This window comes from Palaemon carinicauda, chromosome 10 (genome assembly GCF_036898095.1).
Source record: "Palaemon carinicauda isolate YSFRI2023 chromosome 10, ASM3689809v2, whole genome shotgun sequence".
Lineage (NCBI taxonomy): Eukaryota > Metazoa > Arthropoda > Malacostraca > Decapoda > Palaemonidae > Palaemon > Palaemon carinicauda.
Genome location: NC_090734.1, coordinates 105943950 through 105956449, shown reverse-complemented (window position 1 = coordinate 105956449; position 12500 = coordinate 105943950).

Sequence of the window (12500 nt, the reverse complement as noted above, 5' to 3'; positions counted from 1 at the left end):
AAATAGATTTTTCGCTTCGTTCAAAATCCGTTTTTTTTGGACTCAAGCTATGTCGTCTTGATGGAAGCTACCAGAGTATTACTTTATCCGTGGATATTCATCAGTGCCTTATTTCTATGGTCATCTGGACCATTTGAGACCAATGATGTTACCGTTATCCGTCATTGTCACTAATCATAAACAATGTTAGTACTTCCTGCCCCCAACAGGGAAGAGTCATTCTAGATGATAGAAAAGGAACCTCAAGGCTAGCATATATTGTATACACAAATTATACAAATGGTCTCACGGTATGTATATATTATTGGAACAGTATCTGTGTCAATTATATCTATTGTTTGTAAGCATACAATGATATGAAGTTTACTTACATGAGTAAGTCAAAGAACTATGGCATCTTAAATATTCAAATTTTCAGGCGAATTAGGACACAATTACATTCTAATAGACATTTATTTCTAATAAATGACTAAATGAATTAACAAGTAAAACAAATGTAGCATGATGAAGGAATTATACATGCGGCATATATAGAAATTATTTTCCCTTTTTGAAAGGGAAGAAATGATAAGTGCCACTGTCAGACTGAAGAAAAGATTTTAATAAAATTTACCTTCATAATTTCTGTACATGTTATATCCTATCGACACTGTGTACTACGTACACACGTCACAAGTGTTATCTGTATAATTCCAAACCTGAGATTTTGAACAGATTTAGTGTCACCATGATAACACTCATTTAAAAGGGGATCACACTAATAAGTTCTGACACCTTCTCCCTGTAATTGACAGTCCCAATCAATAAACTGTTCACTGCAAAATTATACTACAGGTTTTAATACACTACCTGCCGCCACCACATAATGCTTCAGTTCATGGACCTGCTTAGCATAGTGTTTGTAGAACAATCTGGATGATTTCCCTCCAGTGTATGAGCGAACAAGCTTAAAGTCCATATACTGAAAAAAAGTTCAGTGATGAAGCAATTTTTCTCGGATGATGACATGTGAGAGTACTGTCAGGATCTGCTCTGCGAATAAAGTAGGTGAGCTTCAGCCTCAGTTGTTTAAGGGATAAGTTTGATCCAGAGATTCCTCCTTTAAAGAGCTGTCCTCCCCTGAAGTCTGAAGTTCTACAAAGATTTGACCTTTAGACACTCGACAGGACCTAGAGAGGGATCTTCCTTCAGAGGGCTGATTCTCCATGGACCCCACCTCTTAATGGGTAGCTCATTCTTAGCGAGAAAGGTTGGATCAGGAAAGAGATTCAGTTCTCCCGCTTCTATGAATTGAATGTGGCCCTCATCTCTAGATAGGGCCACTATTTCACTAACTCTAGCCCCAGAGGCTATAGCGAGTAGAAAAATAACCTTTTGGGTTAGATCCTTGACGGAACAATCTTTATTGTTCACAGATTAGGCATAATGTAGGACCTTGTCCAAAGACCATGAGATGGGCTTTGGCGGAGCTGCAGGCCTAAGCGTTACACATGCCTTCGGAATCTTATTAAAGATTTTATTCACCAGATCCACTTGAAAGGCATATAAAAGAGGTCTAGTAAAGTCTGACTTACACGTAAATATCGTGTTGGCCGCCAGTCATTGATTATGAAGGTAGACAAAGAAGGACAGACAGAAGTTCATTGAAATTTCTTTCGGTCCTTTTGCTTTTACAAAAGCAACCCACTTTTTCCAAGATGACTCATATTGTCTTCTAGTTGACTCGGACTTGTATTCTTCTAAGAATTCTATATTGCCTTCTAAGATCCCAAATCTTATCCTAACCGCTAGGGAAATAAAATCATGAAATGAATGGTTAGCGCTTTCTGTGATAAATCGAAGGCAACAAACTTCAGAACTAGGGCCAGCTTTAGCCTCAGTTTCTTCACTAAAGGGAACCGGTTGCTCTTGGGCTACTGGGGAGCCAGCAAAGCCATTCCTCCCTGGAAGGATCTCAGCATGTTGAGGACCTTCAGCAGGAGATTGGATGCAATGAACTTACTCGAGACGTGATGTCTGTTATCTCCACTAGAGGATGCTAGTATGGGACTACATATGTGGGTAGTTTCTTGATGATGCTCTTGACGAAGAGGTCGATCTACAGCTTGGGGACTTGTTCCCATCTGGAGAGAATAGGTCTGTGTCCGTGGACCATTCTAACTCTACTGGCTTGAGCCCGAGTAGAGCATCCGCTGTCACATTGTGGATCGATTGTACATGGACTGCTGATAGATGCCATCCTTTTAGGCAAGGGATAGCTAACATCACCTAAACTATATGAGATGCCCTCCAGCCTTGTCGGTTCCAACGTCTCATAATCACTTCAATGTACCAGATCAGCCTAAGAAGGTCTGATCTTCGTGGAGAGTTTCCCCACCCACGACAGGACTAACATGGCCTTGGATAGAAATGACCGAATCCCTTGGATTTTCCTCTGATGGGAATGAATACCCCATTCTTCCGACTAGGCATCAATGCGGATCATCTTCAATAGTCGGGGTAGTTGCAAGGGCACAGTCTTCAATAGGTGTTTGGCCTTTGACTATTGTTAGGGAAGCGATTAAGGAGAGACAGATATCGGTCCTTTTAGATCTCTTCGAGAGTTTGATGCGTATCTTCTCCAGACTCTTAACGCATCTTTCAGCTGTGTTCTTAGCACTAGGTCTGTCACTATTGCGAACTGGCAAGAGTTCAGAACTACTCCCTGTTAGCATCTTGGAATCCTGATTGATTTCCATAGTCTCTTGACCGACCTTGCGATCTCCTTTTACATCCCCAAGGGAAAGGAGATTTGGTTTGACCACAGGTTTCAATGGCTTTTTAACCATTGATGCCTATGAGCAGGAGAGAATCGAGACTTCTTGAAGCTTATATTGCATCCCCGATGCTCATAGACCAGCCACTTCGGGTGCTGCCCACACCAGCCTTTCGTCCAGGTACATTGTTACCTGAACCATTTCTAGGCTTGGTTTTTGCGTGACTGTGTCCGCCAATCCCGTGAAAATACTTAGGACTGTGTTTAGTACGACAAGTATCTTTCCTAGGACACACGTTATCCTCTGTAACTTGAATCCTAGGTAGGAGTAGAGGGAACGACTGACTGGAAGCTGCCAATAGACATCTTTCAGGCCTGACATGACTGCAAACACCCCTTTTTGAAATAAGGTCCTTATGTTCAGAAGGATTAACATTCTGAGGTTGTTGTTTTATTTGAGCCTTTATTGAGTGGCGACAAGTCCGGAATGATTGTGAGTTTTCTTGAGTCTTTCTTGAAAACACCAAACAACCTTCCCTGGAATTCGATGGACTATACTTTCCTTACCACCTGTATCCTCTAGATATCTAAGGTATACTCTTCCAGGAGGGTGTTGGAGTGTCGGAAGAGTTGAGGAAATGATGGTGGAGACATGTCTATTTTCCATCCTAGTCCCATTTTTATTAGCCTTGGGCCTAAAGATCGAAGGTTCAGCGATCCTGAAGGAACCTCCTTCCTACCAGAAGTGACTCTTTGCTTTGCCTCATCAAAAGGTTTACATATTCGACCGCTTGCCTGAGGCACCACGGTCATTGTAAGTGTGTAATGTTGTTGAACAGCCCGAGGAAAATTTCTACACTTTTCCGTCTTCCTTTTAGGTAGGTGACATACATCATTGAAAGACTTTCTCTTTGAAAAGATGCCCCACTTTTGGGGAAGTCTTATGCTCTCCGAGGTGGCTCTCTTAATCACCTCTCTAACTAGCTGGTTTGTAAAGAGGTCTCTACCCCAGATGTTGGAAGATATTAGGTTCATGGTTTCCTGTTTCGATGATGCGGCAGTGAACACAAACTCCCTATAGGCTCTCCTAGCCTTCTTAACCCTGGATAGGTACGGTGGGTCGTTTGCGACCCCGAGCGTCAAAAAAAAACAGGTTTTTCTCACGTGACTCACCCCTGTGACTGAATTTGTGGGTGATCGACCTGCAGGAGGTGTCTCCCCTACACGCTCTAGTAGTGTCCAGATGTGCATTGCTGTAGCTGTACTCCTTCCCCGATTTCTGAGACGCGTCGGGGTCGTTCGCGTCCGAGTTTACCCTTCTGAGGTAGTTTGCATAATTATCAAAGTTATTACGTATTATGAAATTGTCGTAGAATGGTGCAACTTGTATAGGTTATCAGTTGTGGAAAGTCTTGGTGGATTGTTTGGCTACCATGTGCATGTTTTTTTTTTTAGTTAAAATGTCGTTCATCACCACGAGGACCATTTTACCGCGAGTGCCCCTTTTTCATTTTTTTTCATTTTTTTGCCAAGTCATTTTTCCGTAAGATATTGCGAAATAGTGTCGTAAAACTTTTGCTTTTTTAATGTTGGAAAGTGTGTCTAGATGATCTGGCTACCCATGCGTGATTTTGTTTTTGTCAGATACGACGTAGTTATTGGTATATTGGGTATCTAACTGCGGTTGCCAATTTCTGTTTTTTTTTCAATATTTGTAAAAATTTACTACGTAGTAAGGAATTGCCGTATATTATTGATTTTTTTTTATGTTTATGTGTTAGAAAGTGTGCCTTGATGGTTGGGCTAACACGTGCATGTCTTTTTTTTTTATCTGAGATGCCGTATATTAGAATGTTGGGCATTTTTCCGCGAGTGCCCCCTTTTTATTTGTTTTGCATTTTTTTGCTTAGTCATGTTACCGTAAGGAATTGGCAAGTAGTGTCGCAAAACTTATATTTTTATAGTGTTGGAAAGTGTTTCTAGATGATCTGGCTACCCATGCCTATTTTTTTTTTAGCCAGATATGGCGTATATATAAGTATGTGTTCGATTTTCCTGTGATTGCCATTTTTTCGTTTTTTCCAATTTCTTTCAAAATTACTACGTACTAAGGAACTATCACAGAGTAATATTTCATTTATATGTTTATTTGTCGGAAAATATGCCTTGATGGTTTGCCTAGCACGTGGCTGAAATTTTTTTTTTCTGAAATGCCGTATATTAGAATGGCCATTTTTCCACGAGTGCCCCTTTTTATTTGTTTTGCATTTTTTTGCTTAGTCATGTTACCGTAAGGAATTGGCAAGTAGTGTCGCAAAACTTATATTTTTATAGTGTTGGAAAGTGTTTCTAGATGATCTGGCTACCCATGCCTATCTTTTTTTTAGCCAGATATGGCGTATATATAGGTATGTGTTCGATTTTCCGGTGATTGCCATTTTTTCGTTTTTTCCAAATTCTTTCAAAATTACTACGTACTAAGGAACTATCACAGAGTAATGATTCCTCTAGATGTTTATTTGTCGGAAAATTTTGTTTACTTTTTTTTTATTGAATATCATCAAATTTTTTTAGCTAAAATATTGTTTTACATTTTTTTTTTCGATTTTATTTCCCTTCAAAAAAATTTTTTTGGGTCAGAATTTTAATTTTATAGTCGTAAAATAATCGACAATTATCCAGCAACCCACCATACAATTTTTATGCATATCCAATAATAATTAGATTAGTAAATAACACCTTGAAATTGACATACCCTTCCTACATTTCAAGTGGCAGATTAGGGAGTCTGAGTCAGTGTGGTTGGCGGCCATTTTGTGGACATATCCGAAGCGTAAGCTGCCCTATCTATATATATTCTTGTTCCCTATAGAATTTGTGATATTTTGGTATATTTTTACCTGCATAAATATCATATTATATATTAAATATATGTATTTTTTTACGAAATTTCCAAGTACTCAAAAAATTACCTTTAGATATGGCCCCTGATATAAATGTAATTTACAAAATAATGAAGATTTTTTTACATATTTCTATTTTAGGATAACATATGTTTATTCCCTAAAAAAAATTAGCCACTTCCTATTTCATTTGGGTACCCAAAAAAATTCATGAAATTTGGACAATTTTTTTTGGCCAAAAAAAGTTACCCTTTTTTTCTCATTTCAGATCTTCACCTCCATGGGTCTGACTTCATCCAAAATACATCAAGATGTGTCCTAAACATTCAAGAATCAATTCCTAAAAGGATTTGTGTATATATGTATAAACTTTTTTTTTATGAATTTTTATGTCAGGTCTTTTTTTTTCTACTTAATTTTTTAAAATATTTATAATAAATAGTTTTTCTGCAGATGAGTAGTATTTATCTTTACAGTTGTTTTAAGCATTCATTGAAGTTTTTTTTGGCAAAAGAAAAAAGGAGGTTACTGCAAAAACTGATTTTTCAAGAATTTTTTTTGGCGTCGGGGTCGTTCGCGTCCGAGTATACCCTTAAAGGGGTGTCCGAGGACCGTACCTATCCAGGGTTAAAGGCATAACGGTCTTTTACTAAGGTGGCCTTATGCATTTTGGCTAAGATCATGAGCATGTCTGGGGTACTTTGATGGGCTGCTCACAACTCAATGCAGTTCTGTAGGGATAGAGAGGCTGCAAGTCTCTCCTTTGTCTCTTGTTCTTTGCCCAAAAGACAATCAGAAAGTTTAGGGAGCTTCTCGCTCAACTGTTGTCTAGCAACATCCGCGTCTAGTCTTCCTACTAAAAAGGCTGTATAGACTTCCTTCCAATCCTTCTTCTGCATGGGAAAGGCTAGTGACAGAGGCTTGGAATCCTTGAGTGCAGGACATGGTCTACCGGCCTTCACTGCCTTGGCAACAGATTTAAATGCCTTCCACATAAAGGGGAATAATATTTAAGCAGGAGCAAGAAAGGAAGGGTGTCTGTTACTTAGTGTGAACACTTTCGACACCGAGTAACCTACCTTTCTCAGGCTACTTGAAAAGATAGCCTGTTCGTTATCATGGTCGAGAATCATGACCTCCTTGAGTTCCGTTTCTTTTCTTGACGTTGGTTCATGCTTCAGTCGAAGGAAGCAATTAAGGAAAGCGTCAAAGCTTGGCCAAAACTAGATTTTGACTAAAGGCAAAACACCCATCTTTTCCGAGATGTAGAGTTTGCCTTCTAAAATCAGCATAAGCTCCGCATACCTCCAGGGATAGGTTTTGGAGCATGTCGAAAGGTCTTGGTCTCGTGGTCGTTTGTATGACTCTTGGGGAACGACAAGTGGAGCTTCACAGAGCTCTATATAGACTTTCTCTTTCTCCATTTCGTCTTGTTTGCGAAAGTATTCTATTAGACCTTTCATATGGGCCAGTAATTGGTACATTTTGTCTAATAGAGGCGTAGAAGGTGAAGATGTCAATGTTAACAGCTCTAGAGCCATCACAGACGGAATCAATTCCGACACGACATTGTATACCTCTTCCCGCGCGGGCTATCTGGCCGCAGTGAGGTGGGAATCGTGTCTGGGGCACCACTATTTCCCTACTTGCTTTCAGGAATGGTAAGCTACGTATCCTATCATTAGGTAGGTATGGTCTCGAGAGATATTTTCTGGAATCCTCTCCCCCAGTTGCGTAGTTTCTTATGAGCTGCATCCCTAAACTCCATGGACTTGGGATTCTCGAAACCCTCGGACATTAGGGTCCGACATACATTACAAACTTGAGGGTTCCAATAATGCAGGGATTCGGAAATAATATTGCAGGGGGCTTAAAACCTGAATGTATTATGACCATAGAAGTTCTTACACTTGATATTGCAGAAGACTGCAACATATGTCATATGGGGTTCCTCCTGTAAAGAAAGGAAAGCAGAATGAGTATAGAATTGATTATCTCACTGATAAGCAATATGTAAAAGTCATCTTTCAACTAAAATAGCTTAGGATAGTGAGCTAGAAAGGGATAGTGGGAGACACATACTTGTGTATCCCCTGCAAGCAAATGCTGTTACCTCCCTTCAGTAGTAACTATAAGGAGATTCCTTTATCAAGGAACTCTAACGAATGGGTTCTAACCCCTAGGGGTAGAAAAGTGTACAAGTCAATGCCCCTTTTTATTCTATAACACTCTGGGGTAAGGATGACTGATTTCTAATTAAAGTATTGAAGGAATTCTATTCATTCAATATAGGAATGGTCTCAGCAGAATCCGACAAAATGGTACCCAAGATATGTTAGAAATGAACTACTGTATAATCATACTACAGTTTTCTGTTTGCAGAATATACTATATTGCAAAGTGCTGACTACTGTATAATTATATATAATATAGTCCAGACAGTGTGCTGCCATTGTGGAAAGCATCTTATGGCACGGTCATGCCAGCATGACGACGACTGGACTATGAAATATGAAAGACATATATTTGTGTATCCTACCCAGTCCATTTGCTGTGACCTACCCTTCCAATATTAAAATCATAGACTTTCCTGATCAGGGAAATTCAAGGCTAAGGGTTCTAACCTTTTAAGGATAGAAGTGTAATACCACCAGCCCTTTGAATTGTTCAATATTGTAGGGTAATATGAAAACTGATTTATAATCAGAATATTGAAGTAATTCTATTCTTTCAATATAGGATTGGTCTCAGTAAAGACCTGGGCAAGGATACCCAAGATATATTGGAAAATAACTACTAGTATAATATATACAATAGTTTTTCTATCTGCACTATATTCTATGCTGCGAATATACTGACTACCTGTATAAATATATACTGTAATTCAGCCGGCATATAGCTGGCATAGCTAGTCCCTGCTAGCGCAGCCAGCATGGTAGCTAAAAGAGAGAGAGACAGCATGGAGTGAAGGCTGCCTCATTACTGTATATGTATACACTAATTAAGGATGTAAATATCTAGTTTACTACATTTCTCCAGAAAGAAGGTTCAAATGTAAGGGGAGAATGTAATATTTAGGCTTCCATCCAGCCACCAGTATCATCGCCGGCAAGGTCCGGCCGGCACATAGCCGGCAGGCTAGCACCCAGCAGCACTGGTACAATTGGCATATTGCTGGCTGAGTCAGTACCTATGCGTGCTGGTTTGGCCGGCATACCGACGGCCAGACTAATACCCCGGCAATAGAACTTGTGGGTGGCAGTGCAAGGGAGGACTGAAGAACCTTGCTGACAGAATAGACTTCCCACCAACAGCCACCATGGCTGCCAGCAGCCGCCAGCCGCCGGAAGCCGTCATGGCCGCCGACAGATGACATGGCTGCCAGTAGCCTTCAAAACCGCCAGCAGCCGTTGTAGCCACCGACAGTTCGTATAAAACATGGCCTCCGGCAGCCAACATGCCCGCCGGCAGTTGGTAAAAATCTGTTAAGTAGGAGTCTGGCCTCCCCCCGTAATCAACCGCAAAACGGTGAGAGTGCAGGACGACGGCTCAAAGAAATACGATGGCTATGCCATCACAAAAAAACAGAAGGGGAGGTAAATAGGGCCTGAATGGGTATGGATGGAACCGGCAAGGTTGCTGGTCCTACACTCCGCTAAGAAGCTCTGTTTCAGTGTCGGCGCCATCCTATGCAGCAGGAGAATTTCTATTCTACAACCTAGGGTCTGCCAATACAGTTAAAGGGATGACAGCAGTGCCACCTCCTCTCAACAAGGGAGAAACAGAGTTCCAGTTGCGGCGCCATCCAAGGCCTCAGAAGAATAACTATTCTTCATCCTAGGGTCTGCGAGCAAGGGACTAGTCTACTAGACCACAGGGAGAAGGTGGTGGCATTACAACCACTTCAAGTGCAGCCTAGGGAGGGCTAGCCTCCTATGCCAGCAGCATAGCCGGCAGGGGAAGGACTATTCACTCTGCCGGCCGGTTGTCGGAACAAGACTGAATATTCTGAGGTCCTGACCGAATCCCAAAACCTGCTATCTGCGGTTAAGGGAAGGGACAGACAACCATAGGCTAGTCATGCCTGAATGAAAACTCGAGGAAAGACCCACTAGGGTTGTAGCCTAAGGCTAAACTCAGAGTGAAGGAGAAATTACCCATAAATCTCCACTAGAGATGAATATCGGTTTATATAATATTTCTCGGAGATATCTATCTCCGTCTGACTTGATAAACCAATAAACGAGGGTAACCAGGGAAATGGTGAAAGTATACTGTATCTTCTAGGTTAGGATACCTAGGTTACGTAAATCACCGAAACTCTGACTTATACGATCGACATAAAAAAAGGAAAATCCTGCATATTATAAATATCTTTACAAGTATCAAATGCCTAAATAGCTTTCATAATTAATCAATGCTATCTCAACCGGGAATGTCGTTCTGTTAAGTAAACAACATATGCCTAAGGAACGACAGCGCCCATGGTGCCTCCGGTAACAGGCCTAGCTTCTAATCACAATAATTACTCTAATTTTACTGTGTGACACGAGTTAAAATACATATATTATGAAAAATCAATACTCAACTTTCCAGAGGCGAAAAAAAGGGATATTGCATAATAATCCTTGAAAATCTATCAGAAAAGTTAGATCAACAAAGAACACCACCGTGCGAATTCGCTACAAAATTAGGAATGTCCACCACCTTGGATATGGCGCTGTCATGATACTCAATAGTAGTATGGGATCTAGGGAAACCTTGATACGGCTCCCCGTCTGATTTAGCCACTTTTCCCCTCGAAGCGTAAAATCTATTCGGGGAGCATATTGCTCTGTGGCACGTAAAGAATACGTCCCCTGATATTATGCTATATCCTTGAGAGATATTTTAAGGATATTAGCGCCAGGATTTACAATTCTGGAGACCTTAAGATAAATTCTATAGAAATATCACTGTAGTACATATATCCCTTAGGAACCTACTATTAGGTACCCTCCATCAGGACGATATGGCTTAAGCCCAACTATATATATATATATATATATATATATATATATATATATATATATATATATATATATATATATATATATATATATATATATATATATATATATATATATATATATATATATATATATATATATATATATATATATATATATTCCTTCTTCCCAGCTGTTTCCCATTTTTATATGGGGTCACCGTTGCAGATGAGCCGTTTCCATCTTTTTCTATCCTGCGCTTCTGCCTCCATACCATCTCAGCCTCCCTTCCTGCACTATCTTTGATATTTCCACCACCTTTGTTGACCCCCTTATGTAGTCATTTTTAATCCGATCGTCTCTTGTCACCCTAGACATCCACCTAAGCATTCTCATTTCTGCCACATCCATCATCTTCTCATCTGTCTTCCTCATGCTTGCTGTTTCCGTTCCATACAGCATTGCTGTTCTTACCACTGTCTTATGAAATTTTCCTTTTAACCTCAGTGGTATTGTTTTGTCACAAAGAACTCCTGAGGCTGCTCTCCAGTTGTTCCAGCCTGCCTGTACCCGATGTTTAACTTCATCTTCCTTACCTCCTCCTGCGTTAACAAAGGATCCCAAATACTTAAACTTATCAACTCTCTTTATCTGTTCTCCCCTAAGATTGATACTTTCTCTATTATCCCCCTCACTGGTGGTACACATATATTCTGTCTTAGATCTACTTATTCTCACTCCTCTGTCCTACAGTACTTGCCTCTACCTTTCCAATTTCATTTCCAGATCTTCCCTGCTCTCTGCGCACAGAACAATATCATCTTCATACAAAAGGTTCCATGGTACTGCCTCCCTTACCTCTTCTATTAAAACATCAATCACTATGTTAAAGATAAATGGGCTCAGAGCTGACCCTTGGTATAATCCTACTCTCACCTCAAAACCCTCTGTCTCCCCAGCACTGCTCCTCACTCTAGTAAATACACTACGGCACATCTCTTGTATCAGTTGAACGTACTTCTCTGGCACCCTCCTCTCCCTCAGACTCCCCCATACCTCTTGTCTTGGGACTCGGTCATAAGCCTTTTCAAGGTCAATGAATACACACGCAGGTCTCTTTGCTTTTCCCGGAATTTCTCCATTAGTTGCCTCAGATAAAATACACCATCTGTTGTTCCCCTCCCCTTCATGAATCCCATCTGCACTTTACCTATTTCTACTTCTTCTCTTAGTCTGGCATCTATCATCCTTTCCAGTATCTTCACAGTGTGGGACATCAATTTAATACCTCTGTAATTTCCACACTCTTGGACATCGCCTTTCCCTTTGAAGATTGGGATCAATATACTCCCACGCCACTCATTTGGTATCTTTTCCTGCTCAAAAATCTTTATCATGAGATCGTACAGTATATCCACTCCTTCATCTCCTAAGGCTTTCCATGCCTCCACAGGAATCATGTCTGGTCCAGTTGCCTTCCCATTCTTCATCCTTCTCAGTGCATTTATTACCTCTTGCCTAGAGAAACTTATTACCATGCCCAAATTCACCAGTCCATACTCTCTTAATAATCTATCATTTTCTTCATTTAAAAGCTGTTCAAAATATTCTTTCCTTCTCTTTATAATGTCTTCCTCCTTTCTAAGTACTACACCATCTTGATCTTTTATTTGTTTGATGTGTGTAATATCTTTGGTGCTCTTATTTCTAGTCTTCGATAGCTCGATCATCTTGTTTAGTCCTTCCATTGTCCCCAGCTGATTATACACATTATCATATGCCTTAGCTTTAGCTGGGCCACTACCTTCTTCACCTCCTTGTTTTTTTCTCTGAGCCTCTCTCTGTCTTCCCCTG